This window comes from Cetorhinus maximus, chromosome 23 (assembly GCF_964194155.1).
Source record: "Cetorhinus maximus chromosome 23, sCetMax3.hap1.1, whole genome shotgun sequence".
Classification (NCBI taxonomy): domain Eukaryota; kingdom Metazoa; phylum Chordata; class Chondrichthyes; order Lamniformes; family Cetorhinidae; genus Cetorhinus; species Cetorhinus maximus.
Genome location: NC_135901.1, coordinates 22,630,365 through 22,655,788, shown reverse-complemented (window position 1 = coordinate 22,655,788; position 25,424 = coordinate 22,630,365). Strand labels below are relative to the sequence as shown.

Here is a 25,424-nt window from a genome sequence, read left to right as displayed (position 1 = left end):
TTCAGGCTTTCAGCTCATCTTTCTAATCCCTTTTCTCCCGTGTTCTCGTCTAGTTTCCTTTTAAAAGTATCTGTTATTTTTCTCGACCACATCCCGTAGTAGTGAGTTCCACATTTTCATAGCTGTCTGAGGAAACATATATCTCCTGTGTTCTTCTTGGATTTATTCATATCTATTGTGTATTCATGGCCCCCAGTATTGGTTAGACCTGCAAGTGGAAACATTCTGTCCACATTACCTGCCCAACCCAATCAGAATTTTAAAGATCTACATCAGAGATGACAAACATATCTCTCGATTTGAGTCTGCTGTGTGTAAATCCTTCCCATCTAACCCCCTGGAAAGGGAGTTTGCAAAATCCATCCCTGTCAGTCCAGGATAGAAATTCACAACATTCTCTCAGATAAGCAAGTAATTAGGAAAGCTAACAGAATGTTATTGTTTATTGTGAAGGAAATCGAATACAAAAGTAGGGAGGTTATGCTTCAGTTGTACAGGACACTCGTGAGAGATCTGGAGTAGTGTACAGTATTGGTCAACTTATTGAGGAAGGATATAAATGCATTAGAAGCAGTTAAGAGAAGGTTTACCAGATTAATACCAAGAATGGGCAGATTGCCTTAAGAGGAAAGGTTGGACAGGCGAGGCTTGTGTCCACTGAAGTTTAGGAGAGTAAGAGATGACTTGATTGAAACCTTTAAGATCCTGAGGGGAGGGTCTGATGAAAGGTCATACGGACTCGAAGCATCAACTGTATCCCCCTCCGCAGATGCTGTCAGACCTGCTGATTTTTTCCAGGTATTTTCACTTTTGTTCAAGATCCTGAGGGGCCTTGACAGAGTGGATGTGGAGAGGATGTTTCCTCTTGTGGGAGAATCTAGAACTGATGAGTTTTTTTTCTCTCAGAGGGTTGTGAGTCTTTGGAGCTCCCTTCCTCAAAAGGCGGTGGAAGCACAGTCTTATTTTTAAGGCAGAGCTACATAGATTCCTGACAAGCAAAGAGGGCGGAAGGTTATCGGGGGTAAGCATGATTGTGGGGTTTAGGTTACAATCAGTTCAGCCATGATCTTATTGAATGGTGGAGCAGGCTGGAGGGGCCGAATGGTCTGCTCCTGCTCCTCATTCACATGTTCCTGCAGCCAGAGACAGTGATGACAGCGCATGCGCCCTGCTACAAGCTATCCCCTAGAAAGATGGCGGCTGCGCATGCGTTCTGCTGCTCTTTGCCCCCGAAAAAGGTGGAGACCGTTAACCCAGGTTTCATAACCGGGGAAGGGCCCATAGCTGCCGCTCGGTGTGGCCGCGGGGCCGGTAGCCTCTTGGTTGGAATTTCTCGCCTACAATGGGTGTTTATGAAACCTTCCCGCCCACCCACGGGCCCTAATATCGCCACCTGAAGACGCAAAAAACAAGCGTTTGTCCATGGACGTCACTCGAACTGCGCATGCTCCAGATCACATTGCCCGTCTGGGAGACGGCAGCTGCGGACAAATAGGAAGAGGGGCGGGGCTGGGGCGGAAGCTGCTTGTCCTCAAACCAATCGGAGTGAATGAGGGGCGTGGCTGTGCCCAGTTCTCCCTCATTGGCTGAAACTCGGCATCATTTTGAAAGCTGATTTGTCTCAAACTCCCGGTGAAAACTGGACCATTCTGTTTGTGGCTTTAAACAGATGAGACCCTGTGGGTGTGGAGCAAACATTTCAACATTTGTTAGTGAACTGCGGTAACATGAGGATAAAAGCACAATCAATTCAAGGACTGACTTAAAGCAATAACTGGGCAGAGAGGGAATGTCACCTTTAGACCAAGGAGAGTCCCTGGTTTCAATAAATGAACCGGCAAGACGGTTTAGGACAGGTTAGGGAGAAAGGTAACTTTCAGAACAACACAGATTATAAATAAACAACTAATCTCAAAGACAATCTCTGGCAGTGCTAATAGATATTATCAATCAGACGTAAAGGGGTTAAAAGTTATATAAAAGCAAATTACTGAGGATGCTGGAAATCTGAAATAAAAATGTAGTGCTGGAAAATCTCAGCAGTTCTGGCAGCATCTGTGGAGAAAGAAACAGAGTTAATGTTTTGAATCCAATATGACTCTCCTTCAGAACTGAATTAAATTATATATGTTTTCTACATTGATAATCAAATTAAAATCTGGAACACGGATAGAGATGTGGATTGGTGTTAGGTGGGAAGATTTGAATCAGTATCTTACTCCAGGAAGCCTTAAAGTCAGAGTGGCAGTTTTTCAGAACTGATTCCTGTGAAAGCAGCAATACCATTGCTACCTGTTAGTAAGACCAATGGAAGTGTTTAAAGTGGAGACATTGGACATTTTTTTATTCATTAATGGGATCTGGGCATTAAGTATTTATTGCCCATCCCTAATTGCCCTTGAGGAAATGGTGGTGAGCCAGCTTATTGAACTGCTGTAGTCCATGTGGTGTAGGTACACCCACAGTGCTGTTAGGGAGGGAGTTCCAGGATTTTGACCAATTGACAGTGAGGGAACGGTGGTGTATTTCCAAATCAGGATGGTGAGTGGCTTGGGGGGCAACTTCCAGGTGGTGGCATATCCATGCGTCTGCTGTCCTTGTCCTAGGTGGTATAAGTCACAGGCTTGGAAGGTGTTGTCAAAGGAGCCTTCGTGAGTTGCTGTGGTGCATCTTGTAGATGGTACACACTGCTGCCATTGTGCATCGGTTGTGGACGAAGTGAATGTTGAAGGTGGTGGATGGGCTATTAATCAAGCAGGCTGCTTTGTCCTGGAAGGTGTGGAAAATCTTGAATGTTTTTGGAGTTTCACTCATCCAGGCAAGTGGAGAGTATTCCATTACATTCCTGACTTGTGCCTTGTAAAATATGGACAGGCTTTGGGGAGTCATGAGGTGCGCTATTCTGCACAGAGTTCCCAGCCTCTGACCTGATTTTGTCGCCACAGTATTTATATGGCTAGTCCCGTTCATTTTGTGGAGGATGATGCACACAAGGAAGCCGTGAACAATCTGAGGGTCATAGTGAGGGGAAAGAAAGGGATCTGGAAAACAACGGACACTTAATGTTGTTCCAGGAGAAGTGAGGTCTGGTTGTGCAGATAAAAACAGAAAATGCTGGAAACACTCAGCAGGTCTAGCGGCATCTGTGGAGAAAGAGGCAGAGTTAACATTTTGAATCCATATGACTCTTCTTCAAAGCATCATACGGACTCGAAACGTTTACTTTGTTTCTCTCTCCACATATTCTGCCAGACCTACTGAGTTTTTTCCAGCATTTTCTGTTTTTAATTCAGATTTTCAGCATCCGAGTATTTTGCTTTTATTTTACTGGTTGTGTAGATGTCAGGTTTTACCACAGGACGCAGTCAGCCTGTGGTTTCACCCTGGATGAGGAATCCCTGAATGGTACCATTCAAATCGCTCGATGGAACATCATCTGCTTGGAGAGGATGGTTTGTGTTACAGCTAATGAGAAGCAACACACACAGACACACAAACTCATACACATGCACACCCACATGCTCAGACACACACACACACCTCGCTGATGTGTTAGAAGTTTAAATGACTGAGTGAATCATTTCCGACACATGGAGCAGGTGAACAGCCTCAGCCCAGTGTGAACTGCCTCTAGAGATTGGATGAATGAGTGAATTCAATCTTATGATTGGACAGACGAGTAGCCTTTCCCCAGTGTGAATATCCTGGTGGTTCATCACAGAATCACAGTGCAGAAGAGGCCCGTTGGCTCATCGAGTCTGCACCGACACGTGAGAAGCACCTGACCTACTTACCTAATCCCATTTACCAGCACTTGGCCCATAGCCTTGAATGTTATGACGTGCCAAGTGCTCATCCAGGTACTTTTTAAAGGATGTGAGGCAACCCACCTCCACCAACCTCCCAGGCAGTGCATCACCACCCTCTGGGTGAAAAAGTTTTTCCTCACATTCCTCTAAACCTCCTGCCCCTCAGCTTTAACTTATGTCCCCTCGTGACTGACCCTTCAACTAAGGGGAACAGCTGCTTCCTATCCACGCTGTCCATGGCCCTCATAATCTTGTACACCTCGATCAAGTCACCCCTAAATCTTCTCTGCTCCAACGAAAACAACACAAGTCTATCCAACCTCTCTTCATAACTTAAATGTTTCATCCTAGGCAACATCCTGGTGAATCTCCTCTGCATCCCCTCCAGTGCAATCACATCCTTCCCATAATGTGGCGACCAGAACTACACACAGTACTCCAGCTGTGGCCTCACCAAGGTTCTATACAACTCCAACATGACCGCTCTACTTTTGTAATCTATGCCTCGACCGATAAAGGCAAGTGTCCCATATGCCTTTTTCACCACCCCATTAACACGCCCCTCCGCCTTCAGAGATCTATGGACACACACGCCAAGGTCCCTTTGTTCCTCACAACTTCCTAGTGTCATGCCGTTCATTGAATACTTCCTTGTCAAATTATTCCTTCCAAAATGTATCACCTCACACTTTTCACGGTTAAATTCCATCTGCCACTTATCTGCCCATTTGACTATCACGTCTTTATCTTCCTGTAGCCCAAGACACCCAACCGCACTGTTAACCACCCAGCCAATCTTAGTGTCATCCGCAAACTTACTAATCCTACCCCCCACAAAGTCATCTATGTCATTTATATAAATGACAAATAATAGGGGACCGAGGACAGATCTCTGTGGTACGCCACTGGACACTGGCTTCCAGTCACTAAAGCATCCTTCTGTCATCACCCTCTGTCTCCTACAACTAAGCCAATTTTGCATCCACCTTTTCAAATTATCCTGTATTCCATGTACATTTGCCTTCTTTGTAAGTCTCCCATGTGGGGCCTTGTCAAAGGCTTTGCTGAAATCCATATATACTACGTCAACTGCATTACCCTCACCTACATACCTGGTCACCTCCTCAAATAATTCAATCAAATTTGTTAGGCATGACCTCCCTCCGACAAAGCCATACTGACTATCCCTGATCAAATCTTGCCTCTCCAAGTGGAGATAGATACTCTCCTTCAGAACGTTCTTCAATAGTTTCCCTACCACTGACGTGAGACTCACTGGCCTGTAGTTCCCAGGCTTATCTCTACAACCCTTCTTAAATAGCGGAACCACATTAGCTGTTCTCCAGTCCTCTGGCACCTCCCCCGTGGCCATACTTAAGTTTCTTAGTTAATTATGGATTGTGCATCCTTCTCATAGAGTCATTCTTTGTCAATGGAATACATTGCTGTTCCGAGTTATGAATTAAATATCTGCCACTCCCTATCTACAGCCTTATCTTTCAACATATTTTTCTGGTCCACTGCAGCCAAACTCTGAATTCAGACCTTTGTAGTTGCCTTTATTTCACTTTAAGACACTAGTTTCAGACCCAGGTTTCTCATCCTCAAATTGAATATAACATTCTTTCATGTTATGATCGCTTTTGATTAGATGAGGTTTTATTATGAAATCATTCCTAATCCTGCCTCATTACAGATTAACTTGCCTGTTTCCTCGTTAGTTCTAGAATATATTGTTGGATTAAACTATCCTGAATATATTCAATGAATTCATCCCCTGCCAATTCACTTTGTCCAATTTATAAGCAGATTACACTTACTCAGGATTATTGAAGTACATTTCTCACAAGTTCTCATTTTTTCTTCAGTTATTATCAATCCTACCACGTCACTAATGTTAGGTGACATATAAAATACTCCCAACAGTGGCTTCTTACCCTTACTTGTATTATCTCCAAACAAGCTGATTCCACATCTTCATCTTCTGAGCCAAGATCATTTCTCACGACTGTACTGATTTCAGCCTTTATTACCATACCTAACCCGTGACTTCTTAATTTTGTTCTATCCTTCAGAAATGTCAAATGCTCCTGAATATTCAGTCCCCTGCCTTAATAACGTTGCAAACACATCCCGCTAATGTCTGTGATATCATACACCTTTATTTACATTTCTTCCATCAATTCATAGATCTTGTTACAAATGCTGAAGCATTCAGATAATGAGCTTTTAAATCTGTCTTTCTGTCAATTTTCCCTACTCTGGCCCTGTTTGCTGTTGCACTCTTATATTTGTACATTCTGTTCCTTCCTATCACACTCTAGTTATTAACACCCATATTGCTAGCCTACACTATTGCCTTGTCCTTTCCCGTCAACTTTCTAACTTTCCCTTCATCCCAAACCTGCCCCCTCCTCCACTATTTAGTTTAAAGCCCACTCTACAACCCTAGCTATGAGATTCACCTGGGCACTGATCCCAGTGTGGTTCAAGTGAAGGCCACCCCAATGCTGCAGTTCCCTCTTTCCCCATTGTTGGTGCTAGTGGTCCATGAATCAAAATCCATTTCTCCCAACTGAGGGAGAGCTGCACTGTTGGAGAGTCAGTAATGAGGGTGCACTGCACTGTCAGGGAGTCAGTACTGATGGAGCGCTGCACTGTCAGAGGGTCAGTACTGAGTCAATGCTGCACTGTCGGTGGGTTAGTACTGAGGGAGTGCTGCACTGTCAGAGGGCCAGTCCTGAGGGAGTGCTGCACTGTCGGAGGGTCAGCACTGAGGGAGTGCTGCACTGTTGGAGACGTCTTTCAGGTGAGCAAACTGCCTCGTTTGCTTTCTCTGGTGGAGATAAAAGATCCCACGTCCGCTATTTGGAAGAAGAGCAGAGGGAAATTCTCCCCGGTGTCCTGGGGCCAATATTTATTCCTCAACCGATGATCTGGGTCATTATCACATTGCTGTTGTGGGAGCTTGCTGTGCACAAAATGGTGTCTCATTACAACAGGGACAACATTTCAGGAAGTAATATGATTGGCTGTGATGTTCTTTGGGACGTCCTTAAGCAGTAAAAGATGCCAAAGAAATACAAGACGTTCTATGGCTCTAGGAGTGCGAGCTGGGTATTTCTGCTCTCATCCGGGAACACTGTATCTAAAAGTTGCACCACTTGCTAATTACCTGCCTAAGATTAGCTAACCTGTAACTAATTACTTCATCTGCTTGAAGGGGAAAATACTTGCAGGGCTGTGGGCGGAAGAGCAGGGGGTAGAGTTGGACTAATTGGATAGATCTTTCAAAGAGCCAGCACAGGCACGATGGGCCGAATGGACTCCTCCTGTGCTATAATTCTCATAAATTTGGTGGCGTCCCTTCGTTGCAGAAAACCAATGGATTAAACAGATAAATGGTAAGGTGAAACACGGTGAGATCCAGTGGTAGTCGACAGACACTTAGTGAATTTAATATTCTCTCTCCTTGCTAAATGTTTAATTCTGGCTGTACTTCCATTTCTCACTAAATCCTTATCTGCTGCTAAGAGGCGAGTGATGGACGTGTGAAGCCAGAGGCGTGATCCCTCAACTCTTAAACCCCTCCCCAGGACTGCAATGGTTAGCTGGGGGAATTAATTTCTGGTCTGTTGAGTTGTAATCCGATTGAGTGTCTGGCTTAATGTGAGACAACATCAAGCTGTCAGGGAGAGGGATGATGTTGAGGAGAGCAGGTCTCTGATGGTGCGTGTGCGTGTGTGTATGTGTGTGTAAGGGAGAGACAGGCTGTGCGGAGAGTTCGGTACAGGCAGCACGAGTGCTGCCCTGAATGATTGGAATGATCGAGAACGTCTCTCTCTGCCAGAGTGAGACTCTCTGCTATGTGGATGCTACAGGGAAGGAAGAGCGGAAGGAGAATCGCAAGGAGGAACTCGGTCTCGGGACGGAGCGGAAGTGAATGTGCTACCCAATTTTCAACACCAAATTATCAAGTGGAGCAAACAGGAATGAAACGCCAGTGGCGAAAAGCTGGTGATACAGGTTGATAGAGATATTTAAAAGAGCTATAAGCACTTGGTTTCATTTCTAGAGGGTGAGCATTGAAAAAGAGGTTTTGTTCTAGCCTACATCCAGCGATGGGAGCACTGTGCACGGTTCTGGCCTCCGTATTATAAAAAAAGTACATAGAGTCACTGGAGAAGATGCAAAACAAAAAAGATTTACAAGGATGATTCCAGATCTGAGAGGTTATAACCATCAGGAAAGAGTGAACAGGCTGGGGCTCTTTTCTCCAGAAAAGAGAAGGCTGAGGGGATGCCCTGATCGAGGTCCTTAAAATGATGAAAGGGTTTCGAGCGGTAGACGTAGAGAAGATGTGGAGGAGACCAGAACTGGGCGGAGGGCTGGTTAGTGGTTATCGATATAAGATAATCATTAATAAATCCAAAGGGGAATTCAGGAGAATTTACCCAGAGAGTGGGGAGAATGTGGAACTCGCTCCCATAGGGAGTGGTCGAGGTGAATAGCATTTAAGGGAAAGAGGTGGGTGTGGTGGTAGTGGGACTAACCTGATCGCTTGTCAGAAGTGCTGGCATGGACTCGATGAGCTGAATGGTCTCCTTCAGTGCTGCACGATTTGGTGAACGGGAGCAAAATTTCTGCCAAGCTTTCTTCCTATATCCAAACTGGTTGGGTTAAGTCCTGTCAAAACGTATTTGTACCGCCCTGTGGTAACCCACTCCCTCTCTAAGGTGCCGCACTGCCTCCCTCGCGGGGAACAGGGGACAGCTCCTGGGCACCAGAAGCTTGTCTCCCAGGCAGTGGGTTCGGTACAGCTCCGAGGAAGTCAGGACGGAGCCGGGAAACGGCTGCTGGTGCCCTCCTGCCACACCTGGCAAAGACTGGCACCTTCACAGTCAGCGATTTGAGCTGTAAATGGTTGGGCATTGATATCATGACACCTTCCCTACGACTATCAGGGTTTTCACTAGAGTAAACAAGGAGAAACTGTTTCCAGCGGCAGGAGGGTCGGTGACCAGAGGGACACAGATTGAAGAGAATCGGGAAAAGAACCAGAGGGGGAGATGAGGGGATTTTTTTTTTTTACACACAGCAAGTTGTTGTGATCTGGGAGGCGCTGCCTGAAAGGGTGGTGGAAGCAGATTCAACAGGAACTTTCAAAAGGGGAATTGAATAGATACTTGAAGGGGAAATGTTTGCAGGGCTATGGGGGAAAGAGCGACCTGGGGGAAGTGGGACTAATTGGATAGATCTTTCAGAGAGCCGGCACAGGCACACTGGGCTGAATGGCCTCTTTCTGTGTTGTCAGATTTTATGATTCATTTCTTTCTGTCCACACATTGGATTGTGCGCCCTCCACAGTCACTAGCTAGCACTTTTGCTTGTTTTTGTCACTGTTTTATTCTGGTTCTGTCATATCCGCCTCCCTCTCCCTCTTCCGTTTTCCCTCTCCTCCTCTCCCGCTCTCCCACTCTCCCCGGTCTCTCTCTCCTTCCTCCGACTCTCCCATTCTCCCCACTCTCCCTCTCGTTCTATCCCACTCTCCCTCTACCCCCGGTCTCCCTCTCCTTCCCACCCTCTCTCCCATTCTCACCAGTCTCTCTTTCTCTCCTTCTCTCCCGCTCTCCCACTCCCCAGTCTCTCTCTCTTTCTCTCCCACTCTCCCACTCCCTGGTCTCCTTACCTTTCCTTCCTGCTCTCCCACTCCCCCTGGTCTTCCTCCCTTTCTTTCCTGTTCTCCCACTCCCCCTGGTTTCCCTCTCCTCTCCTGCTCTCCCACTCCTCCTAGTCTCTGTCTCCTTCTATCCTGCTCTCCTACTCTCCCCAGTCTCTCTCTCCTTCTCCTCCTAATCTCTGTCTCCTTCCCTCCCGGTCTCCCACTCTCCCTGTTCTCTCTTTCCTTCCCTCCCACACCCCCGGTGTCTCCTTCTCTCCCGCTCTTCCATTTTCCCCGGTCTCTCTCTCCCGCTTTCCCGTTCTCCCCGGTCTCTCCTTCCCTCCCACTCTCCCACACCCCCAATCTCTTCTTCTCTCCCACTCTCCCACTCCCCATGGTCTCTCTCTCCTCTCCCGCTCTCCCATTCTCTCCGGTCTCTCTCTCCCGCTCTCCTGTTCTCTCCGGTCTCTCTCTCTCTACCGCTTTCCCATTCTCTCTGGTCTCTCTCTCCTTCTCTCCCACTCTCCCACTCCCCCCGGTCTCTCTCTCCCACCCTTCCATTCTCCCAGGTCTCGCTCTCCTTCTCTCCTGCACTCCCATTCTCTCCGGTCTCTCCTTCTCTCCCACTCTCCCATTCTCCCCGGTCTCTCTCTCTCCTTCTCTCCTGCTCTCCCGTTCTCTCCAGTCTCTCTCTCTCCTTCTTTCCTGCTCTCCCACTTCCCAGTTAGGGGAGGCGATGGTGTAGTGGTATTGTCGCTGGACTAGTCATCCAGAGACCCAGGATAATGCTCTGGGGACCCAGGTTCGAACGGTAGTGGGTTCAGATGGTGGAATTTCAATTCAGTAAAAATCTGGAATTAAAAGTCTTACGATAACCATGAAACCATTGTTGATTGTTGTGAAAACTCCATCTGGTTCACTCATGCCCCTTTAGGGGGGGAAATCTGTCATCCTTACCTGGTCTGGCCTTCATGTGACCCCAGACCCACAGCAATGTGGTTGACTCCTAACTGCCCTCTGAAATGGCCGAGTTGCCACTCAGTTGTATCAAAACCGCTACAAAGTCTCGAAAAAGAAACGAAACTGGATGGGCCATCCGGCATCGACATAGGCACCGGAAACAACAGCAGCAATCTCAGCCCCGTCGATCCTAAGTCCTCCTTACCAACACCTGGAGGAGCCATATAAATACTGTGGCTACAAGAGCAGGTCAAAGGCTAGGAATCCTGCGACAAGTAACTCACCTCCTGACTCCCCAAAGCCTGTCCACCATCTACAAGGCACAAGTCAGGAGTGTGATGGAATACTCCCTGCTTGCCTGGATGAGTGTAGCTCCCTCAACACTCAAGAAGCTGGACACCGTCCAGGACAAAGCAGCCCCGCTTGATTGGCACCACATCCACAAACATTCACTCCCTCCACCACCGACGCACAGTAGCAGCAGTGCGTACCATCTACAAGATACACAGCAGGAATTCACCAAGACTCCTTTGACAGCACCTTCCAAACCCACGACCACTACCACCTAGAAGGACAAGGGCAGCAGATAGATGGGAACACCACCACCTGGAAGTTCTCCTCCAAGTCACTCATCATCCTGACTTGGATATATATCGGCCATTCCTTCACTGTCACTGGGTCAAAATCCTGGAACCCCTCCCTAACAGCACTGTGGGTGTACCTACACCACATGGACTGCAGCGGTTCAAGAAGGCAGCTCATCACCACCTTCTCAAGGGCAATTAGGTATGGGCAATAAATGCTGGCCCAGCCAGCGAAGCCCAAATCCCATGAATGAATTTTTTAAAAAGTCTCTCTCTCCTTCTCTCCTGCTCTCTCATTCCCAAGGTCTCTCTCTCTCCTACTCTCACACTCCCCTGGTCCCCCTCTCCTTCTCTCCCTCGCTCCCACTCCCATTCCCCCCGTCTCCCACTCTCTATCGCTCCCTTTCCCTTTCTTCCATCCCCATTCATCGTCTCCCTTTCTCGCTCTCTCTGTCTCCCTCCTTTTCCTCTAATCTGTTCTTCCTCCCTACCTCAATCTCTCTCTTCACCCCCCACCCACCCCACCGCCCCCCCACCCGCTCTCTCCCTTCGCTCTCTTCCACCCCCGCCTTTGGAAAATTGAGGGTTTTAATCCCAACTCTGTCTCTTTCTCTCCCAATCTCCCATTTCTCCCTGTCTCTCTCTATCTCTCCCTGTTTATACAGAGGAGAGAGTGTCAGGATGAAATCCAGTGTGTTATTAGAGAGGAGAGAGGGTCAGAGTGGAATCCAGTGGGTTATGCAGAGGAGAGAGGGTCATGGTGGAATCTAGTGGGTTATAGAGAGCAGAGAGGGTCGGGGTGGAATCCAGTAGGTTATAGAGAGGAGAGAGGGGCAGGATAGGATCCAGTGATTTATTACAGAGGAGAGAGAGTCAGGGTGGAACCCAACGGTTTTTACAGAGGAGAAAGGGTCAGGATGGGATCCAGTTGTTTTTACAGAGGAGAGAGGGTCAGGGTGGAATCCAGTGGGTTATACAGGGCAGAAAGGGTCGGATGGAATCCAGTGGTTTATTCTTTCCTACCCTCATATTTATTCCTCCCACCCTCCCTTCATTCCTTCCTCCCATCCAACCAATTGCCCTAATTTATTCCTTCCATTCCTCCATCCTTCCTTCCCTTCCACTCTCCCTCGTTCCTTCCTCACGCATTTCCTCCCTCCCCTGCTTTTAACCTTGGAAGAGAGAGGAGGGTACCTGAGGGTTGGCCTGAGGGACAGGATTGGCTGGTTGATACCCGGTGAGATTGGCCCATGTGGTTTACATTGGGATTGGAGGTCCACTTAGCAGAGGATTGGTCAGTCTTCAAAGAGGTAAGTAGAGATGACGAGGCGGATTTATGAAGGGAACGAATCTAGAGAGAGAGACGGGAGGGGGCACAGCAGACTAGTGGGTTTTTGTCCCTGAGCATAATCCTACCTCTGCAGATCATTATCTATTGAGTAATTTAATTCTGTGTGTAGATCAGTCGACATACAATGAATGAGTTAACAATAGTTTGGAGACCGCAATTGTTCAGTTCATATCATGGCTGATAGATTTCATATAATTATCTTCTCAAGGTATTGTGAACACACATCCCTCATGTGAACTGATTAATGCTTATAAATGGTCTGTGCACAATTCTGGACACACAAGAGGTTTTATTGAATTAATAAATGTCTTGATGAGTCAGTTTTAATGGAATCGGATTAAGTTACCGCTGAACATCTGGAGATAACACCCTCACCGACCATAATCCTGTTGGACAAAGCCAACTAGATTGGATTAAGAGGCACCATTTAAGGGTTGTTTATATGAACACTTTAGAGAATTATTGTTCGCATTTTGAACCTGCCCATGTCCCAACGCCTTTTACAACAAATGACGGAAGTACCAAAGGCGGGTGCCAAATTGAGGACAGCAAGATCCCGCCAACTTCAAGGCGGTTAATGACCAGATCATCTGATTTAATCCTCCCTGCGTTCCTCAATCCTGCCCTCTTGAGCACCCCCCGATTCCCATCGCTCCACCGTTTGCGGCTGTGCCTTCAGCTGCCTGGGGCCCTAAGCTCTGGAATTCCCTCCCTAAACCTCTCCGACTCGCTCTCTCTCTCTCTCTCTCTCCTCCTTTAAGATACCCCTTAAAAACTGACCTCTTTGACCGAATTATTGGCCGCAATATCTCTTTATGTGGCTCGGTGTCAAATGTAATAATGCTCCTATGAAGCACCTTGGGACGCTTTGCCATGCTAAAGGCGCCAGATAAATATAACTTGTTGTTGCTGCTATTGCTTCCTTTTTACCCTTGGTGCCTGGATCCCGGTATTGTTGCACCATTTTCCCACTTGGTTGGAGTTAAATTTTTTGCCTCCTTTCCTCTGCAGGCTACTGAGGAGGTTGGAGTTCAGAGGTTGTGGCCAATGGCTGCTCCAAACATGGCTGCCCTGAATGACTCACAGATGAGGGAGCTGGGGCCCTGGAGCAACGGGGCCGGTGAGCAGTGGAGGCATCGCTCCAATTACTACGTGGCATTGCTCAGCTCCTGATCTTTGTGGTGGTGTTTGGCAATGTGCTGGTGTGCGTGGCAGTGTCCAGGGAGAGGGCACTGCAGACCACCACCAACTACCTCATTGTCAGCCTGGCTGTGGCAGACCTACTGTTGGCCACGCTGGTGATGCCCTGGGTCGCCTATCTGGAGGTAAAACCGTTAGTTCGGTCCCACTTATCAATAACTGAAGGGCGTTGGGCCTCACAGCTACCGACATCACGCCTCAGCGACCCCACCCACCGCCAAAGAGGTTCTAAGTCCTTTTCCCACTTCCCTTCCTGGAGACAGTCACTTGCGCATCAGTCACAGCCAGAACAAGGTCTCTCTTCCGGTCATCCATTTAGATACCAGGCGATTGGCGAACAACACAAGACTGAACTTGACCGTATAGAAACACAGGCCAGGATTTTATGGCCCCTCCTGCCCAGCGGAATATTACGGTCCCGCCGAACTAAATGGAGATTTAAATGGCTCACCGCATCTGCTGGGGGAGAGACACCCCGCGGTGGGGCCATAAAATCCTGGCTATAGAAAATAGGAGCAGGAGTAGGTAATTCGGCCCTTTGAGTCTGTTCCGCCATTCAATATGATTATTGCTGATCCTGTATCTCAACGCCACACTCCCGTGCTCTCCCCATACCCCTTAATGCCTTTGGAGTCTAGAAATCCATCTATTTCCTTCTTAAATATACTCAGTGACTTCTCTGTGGTAGAGAATTCCACAGGTTCACCACCCTCTGAGTGAAGAAGTTTCTCATCATCTCAGCCCTAAATGGCTGACCCCATATCCTGAGACTATGACCCCTTCTTCTAGACCACCCCACCAGCCAGAGGAAACATCATCCCTGCATCCAGTCTGTCCAACCCTGTCAGAATGTTATATGTTTCAATGAGATCCCCTCTCATTCTTCTAAACTCCAGTGAATACAGACCTAGTCAGCCCAATCTCTCCTCATATGACAATCCTGCGACCCCAGGAATCAGCCTAGTGAACCTTCATTGCACTTCCTCTGTGGCAAGTATACCCTTTCTTAGGTAAGGAGACCAAAACTGTGCACAATAGGGACAGGAGCAGGCCATTCAGTCCATCGAGCCTATTTCACCATTCGATTGGGTCATCATGGAATGGTCCAGCACAGAAGGAGACTATTTGGTCCATCAAATGGAGAGACAGTGGCGTAGTAGCAACGTCACTGGACTAGTAATCTGAAGGCCCAGTCTAACACTCTGGGGACAGAGGTTCAAATCCCTACAAGGCAGCTGGTAGAATTTAAATTCAATTAATAAATCGGGAACTGAAAGCCAGTCTCAGTCATGGTGACCATGAAACTATCATCAATTGTCATAAAAACCCATCTGGTTCACTCATGCCCTTTAGGGAAGGAAATCTGCTGTCCTTACCCAGCCTGGCCTACATGTCACTCCAGGCCCACAGCGATGTGGTTGACTTTTAATTGCCCTCTGAAATGGCCGTGCAAGCCACTCAGTTCAAGGGCAATTAGGGATGGGCAACAAATGCTGGCCTTGCCAGCAACGCCCACATCCCATGAAAAAGATAAAAAGAAAATTGAGTCTGCTGCAGTTTTTTGAAAGATCAATCCAATTAGTCCCCAGTCTCCCCACGCCTCCCCCACCCCCCCCACCCCCGCTGCTCTTTCCCCCGTCGCCCTGAAAATTTCTCCCCTTCCAGTATTTATCCGATTCCCTCCTTTTGAAAGTTCCTATTGAATCTGCTTCAGCCGCCCTTTCAGGCAGCGCCATCCAGATCACAACAACTCGCTGTGTGATGAAAAGCCGCTATTCCGCACCTCGCCCCTTGCACTGAAGGTTTATCCGCCTTAGCAAAAACCACATTATCGCGGCCAACTAAAGACCGCTGAACGATTGTCATGGACGGGGGATAGTATTGCAGCCGTCGGGCACGCTTCTGAGTTGTGATCCTCCAAAGAGCGAATCTCGCAATCCCATCTCTCAATCGCTTTCATTACCACTTCAAATAAAGAAAAAGCAAACATGAGATCAGCCGGCGCAATGAAGCTATTCAGTTCACAAATGATATAATATTCATTCATTATCATCCAACTGCTAGATAATTAATTTTGTATAATGTCTCCGCTAGATATCTAATCGTATTATTCTCACATAATTAAACCTGGAGCAAAATTAGTTTTATAGGAAATGATAATTACTGTAATATTCTTTGCTGCAGTGCTTGTCAAACTAATTTATACTTCGTACTGTCTTAATTGTCCACAAGCGTCTAATCTCTTGGGACATTCTTCATCTTGAAACTACCCGAATTACTATTTTCGCCTTTTATATTCTTTTCAATGGAGGTGTAATATCTCTATGGACCTCAGTGACAAATGCATAAAACGACCCAAGTGTTAAGCCAATATTCTCCAAGTTTGATTAATGTAGGTGCAGAATAAGTGTTAGTTTCTCAACAGAAGATTGTTAAGATGATGTTATAACACATATTCAAGTGATTCAAATCAACACGTTCTCTTGGCATATTCATGTTTAGAATATGAAAATGTCTAGGTTTTTTCTCTGGCATGAATGAATATTTAATGTTATTTAATGAAAATGTCAATGAGTGCAAATCTGTCAACAGCAAAACTGCAGCAGAAAGTTTATAATTTCAACAACAACTTATGATTCTACAGCACTTTCAATTTAATGAAGTGTCTCCAAGTGCCTCACAGGAGTGATTATCAAACAATATTTGACCCCGAGCCACATCAGGAGATATGAGGGACAGGTGACCAAAAGCTCAGTCACAGAGTGAGGTTTTAAGGAACGTCTTAAAGCAGGAGAGAGAGAGATAGAAAGAAAGAGAGTGAGATAGGGGCTGGAGGAGGTTCCAGAGATAGGGAGGGTTGTAGGGACTAGAGGGGGTTACAGAGATGGGGAAGGTTGTAGGGACTGGAGGAGGTTACAGAGATAGGAAAGGTTGTGGGGACTGGAGGAGGTTACAGAGATAGGAAAGGTTTTAAAGACTAGAGGAGGTTACAGAGATAGGAAGGGTTGTAGGGGCTGGAGGAGGTTACAGAGATAGGGAGGGTTGTGGGGGCTGGAGGAGGTTACAGAGATAGGGAGGGTTGTAGGAGCTGGAGGAGGTTACAGATGTAGGGAGGTTTTAGGAACTAGAGGAGGATACAGAGATAGGGAGGGTTGTGGGGGCTGGAGGAGGTTACAGAGATAGGGAGGGTTGTAGGGGCTGGAGGAGGTTACAGAGATAGGGAGAGTTGTGGGGACTGGAGGAGGTTACAGAGATAGGGAGGTTTTAGGGACTAGAGGAGGTTACAGAGATAGGGAGGGTTGTGGGGGCTGGAGGAGGTTACAGAGATAGGGAGGTTTCAGGGAGTAGAGGAGGTTACAGAGATAGGGAGGGTTGTGTGGGCTGGAGGAGGTTACAGGGATAGGGAGTGTTGTAGGGGTTGGAGGAGGTTACAGAGATATGGACAGTTGTAGGGACTAGAGGTGGTTACAGAGATAAGGAGGGTTGTAAGAACTAGAGGAGGTTACAGAGATAAGGAGGGTATTAGGGACTGGAGGAGGTTACAGAGATAGGAAAGGTTGTAGGGACTGGAGAAGGTTACAGAGATAGGGAGGGGGCACAAGGAAAGATTTGAAAACAGGGATGAGAATTCTAAAATTGAGATTGGATGATGTTAAGTTTCCATAAACATATTCCTTGGAGCCATTCTTCCTGTTAATCCTGATGAGCTTATTTGGGGGTGACAATTGAAAGTGGGTGGGGTAGGATCGGTTGGTGGCCCTTGGGCCCTGTTCCCTGCAGCACCCCTCTGCCCCTCCCATACAAAAGCCTGCAAAAGTGATCAACCAACGAAAGCGTTTTCAAAGCACTGCTTGTGCCCAAAGGCAGTAGAAGAACAAAATACTGAGGACGCTGGAAATCCAAAATAAGAACAGAAAATGCTGGAAACACCCAGCATCTGTGGAGAGAGAGAAACAGAATTAACGTTTCAGGTCAGAACCAAAGGGTAAGGCACTGTAGGAATGCAGATCTTTTATCTGGATTTAAGGCTGGATATAGAGCCCCAGTCAGTGAACAGACGTCCGGATGGCTGGAGGTGTTCTGTGATCTTGTGGAAGGGATGCTACCCTGGATGTGAACTGTTGCTGATGCTGATTGTATTTTGCTCTAGTTAAAGGTGGTTGGCGAGTGGTGTTTCAGCTGGGTTCACTGTGACATCTTTGTGACGCTGGACGTGATGTTGTGCACAGCCAGCATCCTCAGCCTGTGTGCCATCAGCATCGACAGGTAACCGGAGGGCTTTCAGTGGCGTTCACCAGTGCGGAAACAGGCCATTCGGCCCATCTGCTCCGTGCTGGTGTTTCTCCTCCACACAAGCCCCCTCCCACCCCCTCTTCACCTCACCCCGTTCATCATATCCTTCTATTCCTTTCTCCCTCGTGTGTTTATCCTGCTTCCCCCTTAAATTCATCGATGCTATTCACCTCAACCATTCCCTGGATGCGAGTTCCACATCCTCCCCAATCTTTGGGTAAAGAAGTATCTCCTGAATTCCCCTTTGGATTTGTTTTTAGGAATGTGGGCATCCGCTGGCAAGGTCAATATCACCCTTGAACTGAGTGGCCTGCCAGTGTTAGGGTTAGAGTCAACTACATCTCTGTGAGTCTATAAAAGGCTTTTCTGTAGTAATTATAGTTCTGATAAACGTAGGACTGTAGCTTTAAGAATACGCCTGTGTTGTAAGATCACATGATCTGTATAGACCAATGAGTTAGCACCACGGGGATCCTCGAGGAGAGAATTCTTCTTTGGTTATAGAGTTAGATGCACACATGTAACTGCTGCTGCCGTCTTGTAAATAAAGTTCAACGTTTCCACCAAGCAAAGCTGCCTAGAAAATCAACTCTATCACACTTTCCTTCCCGAAAGTACATCAGTGAAGCAAACAGGGTTTTTATGACAATTGATGGTGACCATTGCTGAGACTAGCTTTCAATTCCAGATTTATTAATTGAATTTAAATTCCACCTGCCACTGTGGTGGGAATTGAACCCATGTCCCCCAGAGCATTAGCCTAGGCCGCTGGATTAGTAGTCCAGACATTAATGCTATGCCGCCATCTCACCTTTTAGTGACAATATATTGATAGCCCTTAGTTCTGGTCTCGCCCCACACAAATAGAAAGACTTGCACTACCCTATCGAAAAACCCCTTTCATCGTCTTAATCAGGTCACCCCTCAGCCTTCTCATTTCTAGAGAAAATAGCCCCAGCCTGTTCAGTCTTTCCTGAGAGTTATAACCTCTCGGATTTTGGCAGTGTAGGAAATGCAGAATAGATGAAGAATAGCCTCCTTCGGTGCTGTGAAGTCCTGAGAAGATCAGGAAAGGGGGTTTAATTTCATTCTATCTGGCAGAAACTGCACAGCAACAGACTTAAAATGGTAGCGGGCAACTTGCTTCTCCAGCCCTTTTGGAACCAGGTGGCGGGGCTGTGACAGGAAGAATAAAAAAGAGGCATGTTATCTAAATGGTGAGAGATTGCAGAGCTCTGAGATGCAGAGGGATCTGGGTGTCCTAGTGCATGAATCACAAAAGGCTAATATGCAGGTCCATCAAGTAATTAGGAAGGCTAATAGAATGTTATCGTTTATTGCAAGGAGAATTGATTGTAGGGAGGTTATGCTTCAGTTCTACGGGGTACTGGTGAGACCACACCTGGAATACTGTGTACAGTATTGGTCACCTTATTTAAGGAAAGGTGTAAATGCGTTAGAAGCAGTTCAGAGGATGTTTACCAGGCTAATACCAGGAATGCGTGGGTTGTCTTATGAGGAAAGGTTGGACAGATTCGGCTCGTATCCACTGGAATTTAGATGAGTAAGAGGTGACTTGATTGAAACATTTAATATCCTGAGGTGTCTTAACAAGGTGGACGTGGAGAGGATGTTTCCTTTTGTGGGAGAATCTAGAACGAGGGGTCACTGTTTAAAAATAAGGGGTCGCTCATTTAAGACAGAGATGAGGAGAATTTTTTTTCTCTCAGAGGGTCATGATTCTTTGGAACTCTCTTCCTCAAAAGGCGGTAGATTCAGAGTCTTTGAATATTTCTAAGGCAGAGCTAGATAGATTCTTGGTTAACAAAGGGTTGACAGGTTATCAGGGGTAGGCAGGAATGTGGGGTTGAGGTTACAATCAGGTCAGCCATGATGTTATTGAATGGCAGAACAGGCTCAAGGGGCCGAGTGGCCTACCCCTGCTCCTAATTCATAATTTCCGATGTGTCCATCTAAATTCATGCACATCAGGGTTCCAGTGGGGTACATGACACACGTGTGCCATTGTCAGTGGAATGCCCTCTGGGCTGCACAAGGGTAGCTAGACTCTTCCTCCTTCTCTTCACCTACCCCACCCCCACCTCCTTCCTCAGGCCTTTACCCCCTCTCCTCCCTCCTTCCGCCATTACTTTCCCTGGGCTCCCTAGTTTTTGGAGGAGTGGGGCCAGTGAGACCCAACGGCCAGCGAGAGGCCCTTTCATGACTCCAGGTTCTCCCAATGTCCATGGGACCCTCCTATGAGAGAGGCTGTCCAGCTTGTAATCCTGGTTGGAAATGGTGGGAAACTGGGAAATATTGGGATGCAGAGGGACCTGGATGTCCTTGTACACGATTCACAGAAAGTCAACATGCAGGTACAGCAAGGAACTCGAAAAGTAGTTAGCATGTTCGCCTTTATTGCAAACTGATTGGCATATAAAAGTAAAGAAGTCTTAAAATAATTATATCGATCTTTGGTGAGACTACACTATTGTGCACAGTTCTGGATCCCTAACCCTATCCCTACCCCTAACCCCAACCCCAACCCTAACTCCCTAACCCCATCCCTAACTCCCTATCCCTAATCCTAACTCCCTATCCCTAATCCTAACTCCCTAACCCCATCCCTAACTCTCCAACCCCATCCCTAACTCCCTACCCCTAACCCTAATACCATCCCTAACCCCCTACCCCTAACCCTAACCCCATCCCTAACTCCCTAAACCCATCCCTAACTCCCTAACCCCATACCTAACTCTAACTAAAATGATTCCTGGGATGAGAGGAATGTTCTATGAGGGGAGATTGAGTAGAATGGCCCCATATTTTCTAGAGTTTAGAAGAATGAGAGGTGATCTCATTGAAATGTACAAAATTCTTCGGGGGTTTAACACGGTCGATTCTAGGAGGCTGTTAACTTCTCACCCCCACCCTGGCTGGGGAGTCTGGAACAATGTGGAGGGGGGTGGGGGAGGGGGTGGGTGGTGGGGGTCACAGTCTTAGGATAAGAGGTCAGCCATTTTGGACTGAGATGAGGGGAAATTTCTTCACTCAGAGGGTTGTGAATCTTTGGAATTCTTTACCCTAGAGAGCTGTGGATGCTCCGTCATTGGGTATACTCAAGACTCAGATTGATAGATTTTTAGGCACTGAGGGTGGAAAAGTGGAGTTGAAGTAGAAGATCAGCCATGATCTTAATGAATGGGTGAGGCAGGCTCGAGAGGCCGAATGGCCTCCTCCTGCTTCTATTTGTCTGGTTGTTTGCTCATTCTTGGGAGTACTGTGTACCTTTTTCCGATTGGATCAATGGATCCTCATCCTCAACCTCCCTTGGTTGCCATGGCTACAGGAGTAGGCCATTTGGCCTATTGAACTTACTTCCCTGCTTCACTCGCCACCTATTTTGGAGCTTTTTAAAGACCATCCGGTTCATCAACAGCTCTAACCTGTTTCTTGTCCACCCCTTGCAGGTACACAGCGATTGCCATGCCAATGCTCTACAATACCCGCTACAGCTCCAAGCGGAGAGTCACGTTGATGATAACCATGGTATGAGTGCTGTCCTTTGCCATCTCATGCCCGCTGCTCTTCGGGCTAAAACCACCCTGGTAAGCTGTGCCCATTATGAACCCTTCTATCATCTTTTATTCCTCTATTGTCTCAGACTTGTAGATTTAAACATGAACTCTTTATCTATTTACAGATCTCAGGTTACTGTTATGCATGGCGCTGCTACCTCCATGCAGGCTGGTTCTAGAGTGTTCTCTCTAGAGTTGCTTTCAACCTGCCATTTAAGGGAGGATACAGGATGACTGAGGAAGTGATGTCACCACAGGTATAGGATGTTGGTCATTTGGAGGAGGCTGCAGATTGGCAGGTATAGAGGGAAATGTACATCTAACCCCGTGCTGTACCTGTCCTGGGAGTGTTTGGAAGGGACAGTGTCTTGCTTTATTATTTAAATAAACTTGCTTTTCAGGGTGAAATTTCCTTGTGCAATATTACTGTGTGTTTCACACAATCATATTCCACCTGAAACATTCACTTCCTCCACCACCGACGCACAGTGGCAGCAGTCTGTACCATCTACGCAGCGCAGCAACTCACCAAGCCTCCTTAGACAGAACCTCCCAAACCGACGACCATGACCGTCTAGAAGGACAAGGGCTGCAGATAGATGGGAACACTACCACCTGGAAGTTCCCCTTCAAGCTAAGCACAATCCTGACTTGGAAATATATCGGCAGTTCCTTCACTGTCGCTGTGTTAAAATTCTGGAACTCCCTCCCTAACAGCAATGTGGGTGTACGTACACCGCATGGACTGCAGCGGTTCAAGAAGGCAGCTCACCCCCACCTTCTCAAGGGGCAATTAGGGATGGGCAACAAATGCTGGCCCAGCTAGCGAAGCCCACATCCCATGAACGAATAAATTTTTTAAAAATGCAATCCTTAAGTCAGTAATTTTGAAAGGATTTTTGCCTTATTTAATGGATAATCTCTCAATTCAAATTGTAAACAATGGATTTTCTTTATGGCCAATATGAAGTATTTGTATCCATGTTCGTGCCTACACTGTTGCCAGGGTCGATAATTCAATTTTTTTGTTTTATTTAGTTTCAGAATAAGTGCACACACCCGGAAGATGTCAAACTGTGCACTTTAATGGTCCAATCAAACGGGAGCACCAGTGTGAGTAAAAAGAAATTGGTAAGGCCTCATCTGGAGACATCAGAATCCTCGGAGCTGATTGACAAATTCCCAGTTCAATTTGAGTGGCCGAAATTCCCACTTGTCACTAAAGTGACCAATCATTCCAAAGGTCATTGATCAACTCTCTTCCCATTCACTGCCATTGCACAGAATCTCAATGGACCCAAACCTCTTCCCACTCACTCCCATTGTACACAATCACAATGGAACAAGCCCCTTCTCCTTCACTCCTATTGTGCAGAATGTCAATAGATCGATCCATTCCCATCGCACAGAACCCCAATTCCTTTCACTTCCATGGGGAGATTGGAGAAGTTGGGATTGTTATCTTTAGAGCAGAGAAGGTTAAGAGAGAGATGTAATCGATGTGGGCAAAATCATGAGGGGTTCGGATAGATTAAATAAGGAGAAACTGTTTCCTGTGGCAGGAGGGTCGGTAACCAGAGGGACACAGATTGAAGAGAATCAGTGAAAGAAAGAAGGGGAGATGAGGAGAAATTTTTTTCTTTTTACACAGTGAGTTGCTGTGATCTGGAAGGCACTTCCTGAAAGGGCGGTGGAAGCACATTCAGTAGGAACTTTCAAAAGGGGAATTAGATAAATAGTTGAAGGGGAAAAATTTGCTGGGCTGTTGGGCAAAGAACAGGCGGAAGTGTGGGACTTATTAGAAAGTTCTTTCAAAGAGCCATCAGAGGCTCGATGAGCTTAATGGCCTTCTCCTGTGCAGTATGATTCTGTGAACAAGTTAACTGCCCACACCCCATGTACAAAATGGTGACTTGGAGACAAGGGCCCTTTGTCATTCACTTCTTTGTCCTCTCCTGTGATTTGTGCGCGCTCTGGTCTGTGCTGTTGGTAACACCCATTTTCTCTTCTTTTTGGCATCCTAGACACTGGTACGAGAAGCAATCCGTTACTCTGAAGCATCTGAGGAAGCCCGCTTTGTGGGGCCTCCCGAGAGGTCAAGGCCAACAGGAACTCCGCTGGCTTTCCAGCTCAGGACCACTTCCGGATCCTGCCTGTTGGCTGGTAAATGGAAGGCCCCTTCCTCCATCGAGGTATCCGTGGACCCTGAGTGCGATGGCCAAGCAAGGTTCTTCAGGCGGAGTGCTTTTGAGGTGCAGAGGGTGTCGGACGAGAAACAGGTGACAGTGGCCAAATCAGCAGCGAAAGCAAACTGTCCCACCAGAAGGAGAAGAAAGCAACACATGTTGGTGGTTGTCTTAGGTAAGTCTAGGACAAACTAGAACAATAGACTATGTTCCACCGAGTCACAATGATCTAGAACAATCGCCCAATATCCACAGTCTCGGTGGTCTTGAACAATGTGTTAGGTGCCATTGTGTCAAAATGATCTATAATAGGCAAAGTCTATTGGTTCTTACAATGATCTAGAACAACAGACCGAGTTCTATGTATTTACAACCATCTAGAACAATAGACGTGGTTCCATTGTGTCTCAATGTTTTAGTAGAACAGGATAGGTTCCATGGATCTTGCAATGATCTAGGACTGTAAGCTAAATTACATGCTCTATAACTGTGGTTGAACTTCCGTAGTCTTGAAATGATCTAGCAAAATAGGTAAAGTTGCCTTGTGGCACAATGATCTAGAACCATAGGTTAAGTTGCATTGTAGAACAATGATTTAGATCATCAGTCCAAGTTCATGGGTTTTGCTGTGATCTAGAACAATGGGCTGCATTCCACCAGACCGCAAAGTTCTAGACCAATAGGCCAAGCTGCATGGATATGTAATGACTTAGACTAATTGGCTGTGTATGGTGTTACCATACTCCCAGTAGATCAGTCTGAGTCCTATAGTGTTACAATGATCTAGAACAATAGGCTAAGTTGTATGGAATCGCTATGTTCTAGGATTGGATTCTATACCGATGATACCAAATTTGTAAGCTTGTGTGCCAGGGATGTAATGTGAATTTTAGCAAAGAACTAGCAACTGCAAGTAATTAATGGATGCCCTGTTGCCATATGGTTGAGGAGCTCCGAGTGGGGCAGGAACCCTTTCGCGAGTCACTGCGTTGTGATGACAAATGGCGCACACATGCATTGATGACTCTTTTCCTCTCTCTCTCTCTGTCGGATTGGCAGGCGTCTTCATCATCTGCTGGCTGCCGTTTTTCATCACTCACATCCTAAAAGTCCACTGCCAGACGTGCTACATCCCGCTCTACAGCGCCTGCGCCTGGCTGGGTTACGTCATCAACCCCATCATCTACACGACATTCAACGTGGCGTTCCGCAAAGCCTTCATGAAGATCTTGCATTGCTGACGCTGGAACAGGGACTGACTCTGGAACAGGGACTGAGAGCCAAGCGGACCAGACCATGAAACTTGCAACTGATGTCTCCACACGAGAGACACGGGCTTTCAAGGATCCCAGACTATACACACCTTGTCTCTGCTGTCTTCACCACACCATAACAGGAAGCCAGAATGATCACTTCCTGCCAAAGATGGAGGAACATGAGTGCACCACACACTGGCACCTTCTGAACACGACAATAAAAAGATGAATGCTCACACCACAATGTTATGTAGTTTTTTATACAGTCTCTCTACACCTAAACACCTTCCATGGCCACCTACTCTGAGTTTAGTTGTTGCGTTCCTTACTGAAGTTCCCACTTCCTGGCAGCCAAGCTAGTATCCTCAGAATTGAACGCAACCCTTGATTATTGTGCCACCACGAAATGTAACGTATGGGTCATGTGGAGATGAGCAGAGAGACATTAGCCCAAACCTAAAGATGGCAGGTCCCTTATTTTCCGTTCAGTCATGGCTAGCATTTATTGCCCCTCCCTTGAGAAGTTGATGGGGATTTGCCTTCTT

General features: G+C 46.8%; 1 protein-coding gene and 1 pseudogene across 1 annotated transcript in view; one reads left to right on the top strand and one right to left on the bottom strand.

Annotated features, from left to right (window-relative positions):
* Window positions 1-25,424, bottom strand: part of LOC144697113 (uncharacterized) — a 425,270-nt gene that overhangs the window by 282,394 nt on the left and 117,452 nt on the right. The window lies entirely within an intron of this gene.
* On the top strand, window positions 1,194-24,916 carry LOC144697889 (D(2)-like dopamine receptor; annotated as a pseudogene).